We start from the raw sequence: 12,228 nt of genomic DNA, 5'->3' as shown, positions 1-12,228 counted from the left end.
GGAAGAAAGAGGGACCTAAGGAACTGTGAATAAGGTAAAATACCACTAATGAAGTGTGGTTCAAGTTGGTTTTCACACAAGTTTTCTTTTACTCCCCCACCCCCCTCCCGACTGTTCATTTTTGGTCCTTCCCCTTGGGGTTTCTCCCAGCTTTTCTATGAATTTCCCCAAACCTAGTTTGGTATGATCTTTCCTGAAAGAGTGAATCTAAGGCAGGTCTGGGGGCAAGTATGGCTGGGAAGGTGCATATTTCATACTTTCCATATTTGGCACCACTTCCCCTTGTTCCCACCATTCCCCCTGGTCCTGTTGGTGAGCTTTTTGCCAGCTTTATTTTTTTAAAAAAGGTTGTAGATATTTCACTGGGGGTGGGATTATAAAAAGGGAAAGCACAGGGGAAACCTGTGGAAACTCCATTGCTTCTGCACATGCTCCTGCAGCAAGGAAAGCAAATGGGGGTTCATTCCCATCTGGAAGCAATCCTCGATAGAGAGCCAATATGGTATAGAAAGTGACATTATTGTGCTGGTTGCAGAAATCTACCCCAAGCGAGGTATGGGAGCATTCCCACAGCCAGTGCTTGCCCAGGAGATATTTTACCTCCTAGATCTGTTCCTCATGCCTTTTCCCCCTGCCAGCCAAGTGAGTGCTGGTGGGGAGTGTTGGCTGGGAGTGGGGGATCCCCCACCCCCACCAGGGAACTGGCAGCCCTATGCATAACTCTGATAGTAGATTTTCAACATTTCAGGGAGAAGCTCTGTTTAACAGGATGCTGTTTAACATGTTTAAAATATTTTCTTGTATACACATAGAATAAGTATACATATTGAACTAGCTAAGAAACCCTTATTTGGGAGTTTCTGTCTTCATTTTGCAGGGATCTAACATACTTATGCAAAAGAACAAGAAATATATGCTGCTTCTCCTAGCTATCCCCTTTACATGAGCCCTTCTCTCATGAGCCCAGCCATTTTTAACCTGCGCTATTACTGGTAACAAGGAGTCTGCCTACACAAGACATCTTACACAGGGACACTCAACTGTAGGGAGATGCAATGTTAGGCAGGAAGCATAGTTTTAAAAGACAGAGCTGGCGGAGATTGCTCCTCAGACGGTTTATTAATTTTATCTTCACTTCACGGGGGGGGGGGTGAAATTAACAGAGCCTTTGGGGAGGCGAAGATGAAATTAACAATCTCTCTGAGGAGCGATCTCTGCTGGCTCTGTCTTTTAAAACTACCAGCCTGCCTGCCATACTTGTAAATGTATTTCTACTGAGGGGATGGGTGGTGGGGTAGCTTTCTTCCTTCACTGTATTTTGCTTCGCTTGGGCCGAATGGTGTTATCAGTGCAGCTGGAGCAGCGTGGGAACAGACCTTGGAAATTTCAGCTCTGCAACTCTTTCAGGACTTTTGCACCAACTTCAACTGACTCTTGTTTGGACTGGGGGGGGGGGACTGGAGGTATGACCACTCAGGGAAGACTTGGCGTTGGCATTCCAGGCAATTACCCTGTACTCGTGCACTACTAGGGAGCATTAGCTAATAAAATCAAAAAGAGTCCAGTAGCACCTTTAAGACTAACCAATTTTATTGTAGCATAAGCTTTCGAGAATCAAGTTCTCTTCGTCAGATGCATGATACAGAGACTGGTCAAATACAGAGGAGGAGGGAGGAGAAGAGGAGGACAGAGAAGAGGCAATTAGGGGGGGGAGGGGGGGGAGCAACCAAAACATTCCTTTGCTAGTATATGTAAACATCTCCTTTTAGTGTGTGTATCAGTTGGCTTCAAAGGAGTTTGCCCTGTTAGTCTGTAGCAGCCAAACAGCTAGACCATCCAATTCCAATGCAGTATGAGCCTTCGATAACCACAGCTCTCCCTGCCAGATGCATCTGACAAAGAGATCTGTGGTCCCCGAAAGCCCACGCCAGGTGCCACTGAGCTCCCCCAGACCCCACCTCTGTAAAGGAAATCTGTTACCTGTGATAATGTGATAACCATTCATAGTCCCTATTCAGTCCCAGCTTGACAGAGTCAAATTTGCATATGATTTCCAGTTCAGCAGCCTCCCGTTGAATTTTGTTTTTGAAAGGTTTCTGTTGAACTACAGCGACCTTTAAGTCTTTGATGGAATGTCCTGGTAGATCGAAGTGTTCTCCCACTGGTTTCTGGACGTTTCCATTTCTAATGTCAGATTTGTGTCCATTCTTTTGCGTAGAGGTTGGCTGGTTTGTCCAATGTACAGAGCAGAAGGACATTGTTGGCACATGAGGGCATATATCAGATTGGAGGATGAGCAGCTGTAAGAGCCAGAGACAGTGTAGTTGATGCCATTGGGTCCTGTAATTGTATTCCCTGGGTAGATATAGGGGCAGAGCTGGCATCTGGGTCTGTTGCAGGGCCTGGTACCTGTGCTGGTGACTCTGCTGGCCGATTCATGGTTGTGAGTGAGAAGTTGTTTAAGGTTGGGGGGCTGTCTGTAGGCAAGGAAAGGTCTTCCACCCAGGGCTTCTGAGAGAGAGGTATCATTTTCCAGGATGGGTTGTAGCTCACTGATGATACGTTGGATGGGTTTGAGCTGGGAGCTATAGGTGACAACCAGTGGTGTTCTGTTGTTAGTTCCTTTAGGTTTGTCCTGGAGCAGACTGTTTCTGGGTACTAGTCTGGCCCTGTTGATTTGTTTCTTCACTTCATTTGGTGGGTACTGTAGTCCCAAAAATGCTTGTTGTAAATCTCTTAAGTGTGAGTCTCGGTCGAGAGCATTGGAGCAGATACGGTTGTAACGTAAGGCTTGGCTGTAGACAATAGACCGAGTGGTATGTTTAGGGTGGTAGCTGGAGGCATGTAGATATGAGTATCGGTCTGTTGGTTTCTGGTATAAGGTGGTATTTATTCGTCCATTATGTAGTTGTACAGTGGTGTCCAGGAAGTGTACCTGTTGTGTAGAGTGGTCCAGGCTTAGGTTGATAGTAGGGTGAAAGTTATTGAAGTCCTGATGAAATCTCTCAAGAGCTTCCTTCCCATGGGTCCAAATGATGAAGATGTCATCCAGGAATCTTAAGTATAGTAGTGGTTCCAGTGGATGGGAGCTGAGGAAGCGTTGTTCCAAGTCCGCCATGAATATGTTAGCATATTGTGATGCCATGCGTGTGCCCATGGCTGTGCCATTAACCTGTAGATATAAGTTGTCACCAAATTCGAAGTAATTGTGAGTGAGTACGAAGTGACAAAGTTCAGTGGCGAGGTGTGCTGTGGCTTTGTCCGGGATAGTATTCCCTATGGCTAGTAGTCCATCTGCATGTGGGATATTGGTGTATAAAGCCTCCACATCCATGGTTGCTAGGATGGTGTCATCAGGTAGGTTGTCAATGGACTGTATTTTCCTGAGGAAGTCAGTGGTGTCCCGTAAATAGCTGGGTGTGCTGGTGGCATAGGGCCTGAGGATAGATAGAGTCCATGTATCCTGAGACTCCTACTGTGATAGTGTCTCTTCCTGAGACAATGGGGCGTCCTGGGTTACCCCGTTTATGGATTTTGGGTAGTAGGTAGGAGTTCTCTTTTGTATTGCTCAGTAGGATCAGCAGGTACATAATCTTTGTATGTGTGAAGGTTTCTGCTATACAAATCTATTGGTTGTGTAGGAGTTAATACAAGTATAAATAGAATAGTATAAATAGAAGAGCCCTTTGTGCTCTAATGACATCTGGATGCACTCCGAATTATTTCCCTCTGTTTCAGTAATTGTGTTTGCAGACTTCAGTGGAAGAATGCTTAACTTTACAGAAAGCTTAAAAAATAACTATCAATATCTGTTTTTTGACGGGACATAGGGATGGAGACTGCAGAAAGAGGAATGCTGCATGTTTTTATTCACTGTATATATGTGTGAGAAGCCAGTGGGGCAGAGAGTAAGGCTTTGGTCCAAATTTCTTTAACTTTGTTTATATTTGACTGATGTTATTAAGAAAAACATCTAGATTTATACAAAACAAATCTCCGGAAAGCGATTTCAGAATAAACACCTGGAGTCCATCATATTTCCCCAGGTACATTTTTTTCCTCTCATGCTGTTTCTTCCTCCCCCCCCCCCTTACCCCTTCTAGTCTTTGGCCTGTTTTTGCACACTAAACACTGAGGTTGCTACTATGTCTTATGGCTGGTAAATATGTGACAGCAGCACTGTGGCATTTGGATTACTTAGCCAGCGCTTACTGTTCATTCCTTGAAAACTGCTTTCTTTATTACTTCTGATGCTGAAGATAAAATGTGGAGAAGACAATTAATGCTTAAGGAGTTTTTAAGCTGAATCTTGTACTTTATAAAAGTCACCAGTGCAGCTGATAGAAATCATAGAGAGGAGCAGTTTTCAGTTCTTGTGTAAAAGTGTGGGGACTTCTCAGTACCAAACAACCATCATTGCAATACACAGTATTGCAGTCATAGTAGTAGCGTAGGTTTTTCTGTCCTTTGTTGATACATGCAATGGATATGCCAGTAATGCTACAGTGAGGAAAAGATTCCAACAAGCTTTTCCAACTGTAAATGGCCAAGAATAAGTCATACATAACATAAATGTTCCTATTTCTTTCTCCCTATATGAGCTCATTAGCTCACACATTCTACCTTGTACTCCCCGTCAAGACACTGAGGTGGTCTCTCTAGACATACAAGTTGTGATTCTCCAGACTCAGCTTTGATTTTCAGCAGCCACATAGCAGCTGTTGGGAACGGCTGTTAAAAATAAAGTTGAGCCCAAATGGCTTCAGAACACCTCTGCGTGGGGTGGGGGAGGGCTCTTGCCTCTTCCCTGAAGCCATTTCCCCATTTCAAAATAGCATGGGGGAGGGGGAGGGGGGAGGGGGAGGGGGGAGGGTATTTTCCTGTTGTTATTACTCCACATGCACAGAATATTCCATGTGGAGCAGCAGAAACAGAGACCCCCCCCCCGTTGTTATTTTGGAAAATGGCTTGAGGGGGCAGGTAGAAGCCCTCCCTCAGTGTTGGCATTCTGAGGCCTTTGGGGCTCTCCTTTATTTTACAGCCATTCCCTGCAGCCAGACAACAGCTGTGCGAACCCAAGCTGGGTCTGGGGAACTTGGACCCAAGTTGCATAGCCTTTCCAGCCTGTTCTGCTTCAGATTGCAGGTGAGGGATTATGTGTACTTGAGTTGTCGATATATATATATATATTAAATTTTTTATTGGATTAGATGTCATTAAATTGTACATTACAATCAGTTTCCTTTAATTTTCCAATTCTAACCCCCTCCCTTTCCCCCCCTTTTATTGACTTCCAACAGTTTTCCAACCCCTTGTCCCTTTTCCCTTACTCATTTTAAATTTATTCTATCTGTCAAACGTAAACTATTTTATTACACCAACTATTTTATTAGACTATTATATATAGCATTAAGTATTATAGGTGTTATTACAAGAATTATAATGATAGAAATTAACTAATTATAAGGATAGAAACTAATTAATTTCATTTCTGGCAATAATTGTATAATGGAGATAATTTTATAATTGCAATGAAGGAATTTAAGTAAGGTGGGAAAACATATATTAATGTATAGATCATGTATTAAACTGATTGAATTGGTTTGGAGGTATATATGGGTCAAATTGGTTGACTATTTTTGGTGGATAGTTGCATAATGAAAGAATAATATAATTATATAATTAAAACAGTATGAAGATAAGATATGTAGAAAAAGTAATACATAGAGTATAAGTTAAATTGGTTGATTTATATTGAATGTACTGTTTATAGAAGTATCTAAAATTATGCTAAATGAGGGATAAATTGTTTGTCCCATATTGAAGATGAGATTATAAAATAGAGTATAGAGTATCAAAATTAGCTAAATGATTATTATCAAAAGAAAATACGCCAAGAATGTATTATTTAGTTATGTATTATTTAGTTGTTAAAGTAAGTAGGAAGACAGAAGGAGCACTGTGTTATATAGATAAGCTTGAGTTGTCGATATATTAATAACAGTATATCAATTCAAAAATGTTTTCAGCCCTCAGTGGATTAAGGTACATTCAGAAAAATAGATAAGATACCTGTGAGCAAACGCCCTCACATCTTACATAGATGGGATCTCAGCTCACTTCTTTCTTGCTAATTCATTATTCAAAGAATCTCTTAAGAGGAGGTAAACTGTAATGTTAGCACTGAGCTGCTCAATCAAGTGGCATAGCTTTTCCAGTCTCCACACAGAATACTAGCCTATTGGCCTCTTAAGTTGTAGACCAACACTCTTAACACTCTAAAAGTGCAATCCTAAGCAGTTACTCCAGCCTAAGCCCATTGATTTCACTATAACTTCTATACCATACTGGCTTTCAGTATGAAAATCAGTATATTGTGAGAAATTTATTTAATTTGATTTCTATTCCACTCTCCCCCACAAGCAGGCACAGAGCGGATCACAACATTTAAAAATATACAATAGAGTAAAATTGCAGCAATATAACGTTAATAATGCCTAGATTATAAAACAGCCATGCACATTTGCCCCATCCCCTCAAACTAAATGACCCACAGAGTGAGGTGGCTAGTCATAGATGATGACAGAACCTGGGGGGAGGATTTACTCCCCTCCATGGCAGGAGGCCGATCCAGTACCTTAGATGGCCCGCCTGTCTCAACCACCAATTGCCTGTCAGAACATCTGTCTTGTAGGCCCGACAAAGGATAACAAATCCAGATGGGCCCTCATTGACACAGACAGAGTTCCACTAGGTTGGGGGCCAGGGCTGAAAAAGCCCTGGCCCTGGTTGAAGCAAGCAAATCCGAGAGTATCACAAAAAAGGACCAAGCAAAAACAATATGTTCGTGAAGAAACCTTCCTATGGAGCATTACCTGATGTCTGTGTAATTGTTAACTGAATAGCATGTTCAAAAGCAAGTGAAATTGATGTTGGTTCAGCCATCTTATTATACCATCTTTGATAAAGAACAGAAACGGGATTAAGGAAGAGAACCAGTCAACCCATAGATGGTTTTCTTTTTCCACCCACCTCATTGATCTGTACATCATTAATCATATCCTATGGACTTGGTTTCTTATCTGTGGTTTATTGGAATTTTCACAGACTGTTTCAATATTGTTTACTAGCACTTCAAATGATATCAGTTCATAGGAATTAATTGTATATGCACAAGCACTTTATGTACAATGTCTTGAGGTTGGAAGTTTGCGTGTATTAAGAGGTTGAAGGTTATTGATGTATAAAATACAATAATTGAAATAGATTTTTGCTAAAGACATTATAAATAATCCACACACGAGAATTCATTGTATTAGTAATTTATGTTAGTTAGTTTTCATGAACATATTGTTTTTGCTTGGTCCTGGTTGAGGCAAGGTAAACCTCCTTGGGAGGAGGTTTGACCACTAGTAAGAGGTCCACTAGTAAGTGTTTGTCTCCTTGACCACTAGTAAGTGTTTGTCTGCTGAACGAAGCAGCCTCCGGGGAACATATGATTCATTGACGGGCTTCCTGTGCAGTCTCACATGGGACTGTGCACGCGCAGGCCTCCTGATTTCGGAGATTTTATAGCTCAATACCACTAGGGGGCGCCCCTGCCTCTCTACGCTCATGCACGGCAGTTCTTCCTGCCAAAAAACTGTGCCCAAGAGGCGGGGCACCCCCAACATACCCTCAGTTCCTCTTTTGCCACCAATAAAAGTTCATAGCTCTATCAGTCCATCGGAAGTTTGTCAGCAATGTTGGAAACCGCTCTTTTCAAGCGATGTGTGGCTTGTGACACAAAAATGACAAGATTGGGTGGGCATTCTAGTTGCCTTTACTGCTTAGGCAAAACTCATAATGTGCAAGTTTGTAAGCATTGCCGCACCTTCACCTTGAAGGCCAGGGCTGAGCAGGCGGGTAGATTACAAGCGTCCATTTGGAAGCGTGCTATGGAGGCAACTGATCCACTGGCTAAGGCACAATCTTCTACCTCGCCCGGTTCTGCTACCCAATCTGGTCCCACCTCTACGGGCTCGAAAACACCACGCTCCCACTCTTCTCCAGCCCATTCGGAGTCTAGACCGTCACCGGATTTGACTCCGACTTCGGTCTATTCTGCCTCAGAACCAACTCCTACCACACTGCCTCCAACACCATCAGATTTGAAGACTCCTCGGAGTCTAACACCTTTGGTGTTGACAGCGGTCACTGTGTCCCGTTGGACTCGTCAGGACGATGTTCCTGCGAGGGCCTCCGGTTTGAAGACTCCCCAAAGTGGGACACCGTCGGCTCCAATTGCCATCTCAGACCAACCTTCGCCACTCCAACAAGGCGACTCTGCCTTGGTTCTGACCCCGTCAGATCTAATATCGACCGGGGCCGGCCCATCCGGATATGGAAAAAAAGAAGAGAAAACACCAGTCTTCTAAGCATGATAAAGCTGTCCTAGAGAGTGTTCTCTCTGCTCAGAACCCTCCAGAAACATCGGAGGTGGACGGTTCTGAACCCCTCAGAAAGAAGCGCAAGGGTTCAGGGGACCATCTGTCATCGCACAGTGCTCTTTGTTCCAGAAGCAGTCATGAGGTGATTGTGATCTTTGTAGAAAAGCTCCCCACTCCATTGGAACAACCTAGATCACTGTCTCGCGACTGTTGATCCTCTCGTGCATCCCATAGTCGGAGAGGGTGTTCTGGACCCAGGGTGAGCTCTTATTCTGGGAAAAGTTACACGAGATAATACTATATGCCTGAGAAACTAATTCCCAGTCGCTTCTACAGAGAGGATTCTTACTGCTCGGAACTCCATTATAGAAGAGAGTCTAGATCTCCCTCTGTAAGGGCGCATTCCTATGTGGATTCTGGATGAACCCCATGTCCTTCAGAACCTGATGCCGAGCATTTCAGGGCTAGTGATTCTCCCCTGTCGGATTCTCTGGATGGAGAGATTACCCCTATGGATGACTTCAGGGCATATAATGAACTGTTCCAACGTATGCCTAAGGCTCTCAAGATCGAGGTGTCTTCTGCGGAGCCAACGTTCACCAATAAGATCCTACAGCATATCTATTCTGGATCTACTCCTGCTATTTCCTTCCCTGTCATTGAAGGTTTTCTGAAACTACTGATGGATCTGAAGTTAAAACCGGCATCGACTCCTGCCATGAATCGAAAGGTTGAAAACCTCTATCAAGTAAAAGATGACCTCTGCCCCTTTTTGTTGATCCATCCTCCACCATCATCCTTGGTGACAGAGGAGATGCAATCAAATCCAAAACAGGGACCCTATCTGTCCCTTTGGATAAGGAAAGTAAAAGGCTAGATGCGATGGGGCGCAAATTCAGTACCTCTGCGGCGTTTGGGGTAAAAATTGCTAACTACTCTGCAGTGATGGCTGCGTATCAACTCCTGCTTTGGAATAAAATAGCCACCTTTATACCCAAACTGCCAGAAGACCAGAAGGTATTTATGAAAGTCATCCAAGAAGAGGCTGTTCGCCTTTCCCGCCACCAAATGAACGCCATTCGGAATATGGCAGACACCTCCACCAGATTGTTGTCAGCGGTGGTCCTTCACCGGTATGCTTGTTTGAGAACCACAGCCCTTCTTGCAGACACAAAGAACAAAGTGGAGGATCTCCCATTTGAAGGCACCACCTTGTTCTCCGATAAAACGGATGATTACCTTTCAAAGAAATGGACGGACAGGCTGACTGCTCATTCCTATGCTGTGCTTCCACAACACCAACATCAGAGTGCATCTCGCTCATTTCAGAGAGATCGACAGCAGTGGTTCCAACCTTATCAAGGGTATGCTTACTGGAACCAGCAAGTTTACCAGAGCCCGCAGTCTTCCTTTTCCAGAAGGAGATCAAGTCAGAAGGCCAAGAATGGCATGCAACATCAGCATGCCAAGGACCAGCCTCAGCCCCATAACAGTTTTAACAATTACAGGACTCTGACCTGATTTTTGGGGTCAGGTTGAATGTTTTTTCTGCTTAATGGTGTTCTATCACCTCTGATGTTTGGGTTCAAAAAATAGTTAAGTTCGGTTATAAAGTTGAGTTTTTGCAGTTACCTTACTTATGACTCCCTGTGTTTTCTTCTGAGATATCTCAAGCAGAGATGCTGACGGAGCTGTCTGCCCTTTTAGATAAAGGGGCTGTTGAGGAAGTCACTGACCAGAACACGTTATTAGGCTTTTATTCTAATCTTTTTCTAGTGGAAAAGAAGGATGGGGGGTTTAGGCCCATCCTGGACATTTGTAATCTCAATAAATTCATTAGGGTTCGTAAATTCAAGATGATTACCCTGCAGGCAGTCCTCACCTTATTGCCCTCTGATGCCTGGTTTGCGGTTCTGGACCTGAAAGATGCCTATTTTCATATTTCTATTTTTCAGGACAATAAGAAGTTCCTTTGTTTTTCCTATGGGAAACGGGTTTTTCAATATAGGGTTCTCCCTTTTGGATTATCTACGGCCCCTCGAGTCTTCACTAAGTGTATGGCTGTTGTAGTAGCCCTCCTGAGAGTCCAGGGATGTTGTATTTTTACTTACCTGGATGATTGGTTCCTTGTCAGGCATTCAGCTGAGGATGTAACCAGACAAGTGTTGGTTACCTTGTCTACTTGTCTCCGTCTGGGGTTGTTTGTTAATCAAAAGAAATCCAAACTTGCCCCTTCTAAAGTTATACAGTTTATAGGTACCGCTTTGGATGGTACAAAGAATGCTGGTTTTCTCCCCCAGGACAGAGCCATGAAGGTTAAGACCCTTGTTAGGAAACTTAAGAGATGCCATTTCCAGTCGGCTCATTTCTTCCAAACCTTGTTAGGTTGTTTGGCTTCTACCACGGCTATAGTACTATTGGCTAGACTACACGTGGTCTTTGCAGCTTTGGTTCACCTCAGTTTTCTCTCCGGATAGGGATCTTCATCATAAGAGATTTAATGCCCCTAGAGAAGTTATCCGTTCTCTAGACTGGTGGTTGGTTGATGTGAATCTTTTCAAAGGGACTCAATTTGGCTGTAAGCACCCACAGATATCAGTCACAACAGATGCTTCCAGTTTAGGTTGGGGAGCCCATTGCGAGGGCTCTTACGCTCATGGGGTGGGGGGTGAATCTGAAAGTAGAGAGCATATTAACTTACTAGAACTGAGGGCTGTATTCTATGCATTAATTTCCTTTTTAGATATTGTGAAGAACAGAACCATCCAGATTCTCACAGACAATACAACAACTATTTTTTATTTGAACAAGCAGGGAGGCACGGCTTCTGTGACTCTGTGCAAGGAAGCGGTGAGAATCTGGAATTGGGCGACGGATCGCTCGATGTGGTTGCAGGCGGTCCATATCCCTGGCATAGACAACTGGATAGCAGATCATCTGAGCAGATTACAAGGGGAGAATCACGAGTGGTCCTTTCAAGATGTTTACTTAAGTCCTGTTTTTTCCAAGTGGGGTTACCCTGAAATAGATCTTTTTGCCTCAGAAGAGAACCGCAGAGCTCCCAATTTTTGTTCCAGAGGCGGATTAGGCCGCGGGTCTCTTGGGGACACGTTTCAATTCATGTGGTTGGGACACCTTTTCTACGCATTTCCTCCATTTCCCCTGATGTCCAGGGCAGTCAGCAAGATTCTAGCGGACAGGACATCAGTCATCCTCATAGCTCCTTTTTGGCCACGCCAACTGTGGTTCCATGCTCTGCTGCGGTTACAGATTCAGATACACAAATTCCCAGGGGAACCAGACCTCTTACTGTGGAGAGGAGTATTCCTTTCACTTCCTCCCTTCCCAAAGTGTTAGATTTTCTTTGAGTTTGAAACAACAAGGGTTATCCAACTCGTCAGTGAAGGTGTATCTGGTGGCTATTTCCGCCTTTCATCCCCCAGTAGACCACAAAACGGTATTTTCTCATCACACTGCTAAACTATTTTTGAAAGGTTTAAACAATTTATTCCCTCCTGTTAGGGCTATTGTTCCTCAATGGTTGTTGCCTTTAGTATTGACCAGGCTTATGTCCAAGCCTTTTGAACTGTTAGCTGCATGCCCTTTATGTTTCCTTTCTATGAAGGTGGTCTTTTTGGTGGCCATCACTTCAGCCAGGAGGGTGGGGGAATTGGCTGCCTTGTCCTGTGAGCCCTCCTTTCTGAAGGTTCATGCTGAAAAAGTAGTCCTTTGGACTAAAGTGGAATTTTTACCAAAGGTAGTCTCTAGTTTTCACTTTTCCCAGGAAATATCTTTGCCA

The 12,228-nt window shown here is 43.7% G+C and overlaps 1 protein-coding gene across 1 annotated transcript in view; it reads left to right on the top strand.

Annotated features, from left to right (window-relative positions):
* Positions 1-12,228, top strand: part of STUM (stum, mechanosensory transduction mediator homolog) — a 61,751-nt gene that overhangs the window by 29,220 nt on the left and 20,303 nt on the right. The gene's annotated exons all lie outside the window — the stretch shown is intronic.

Source organism: Eublepharis macularius, chromosome 1 (assembly GCF_028583425.1).
Source record: "Eublepharis macularius isolate TG4126 chromosome 1, MPM_Emac_v1.0, whole genome shotgun sequence".
Classification (NCBI taxonomy): domain Eukaryota; kingdom Metazoa; phylum Chordata; class Lepidosauria; order Squamata; family Eublepharidae; genus Eublepharis; species Eublepharis macularius.
This window is presented reverse-complemented; position numbering and strand designations above follow the sequence as displayed.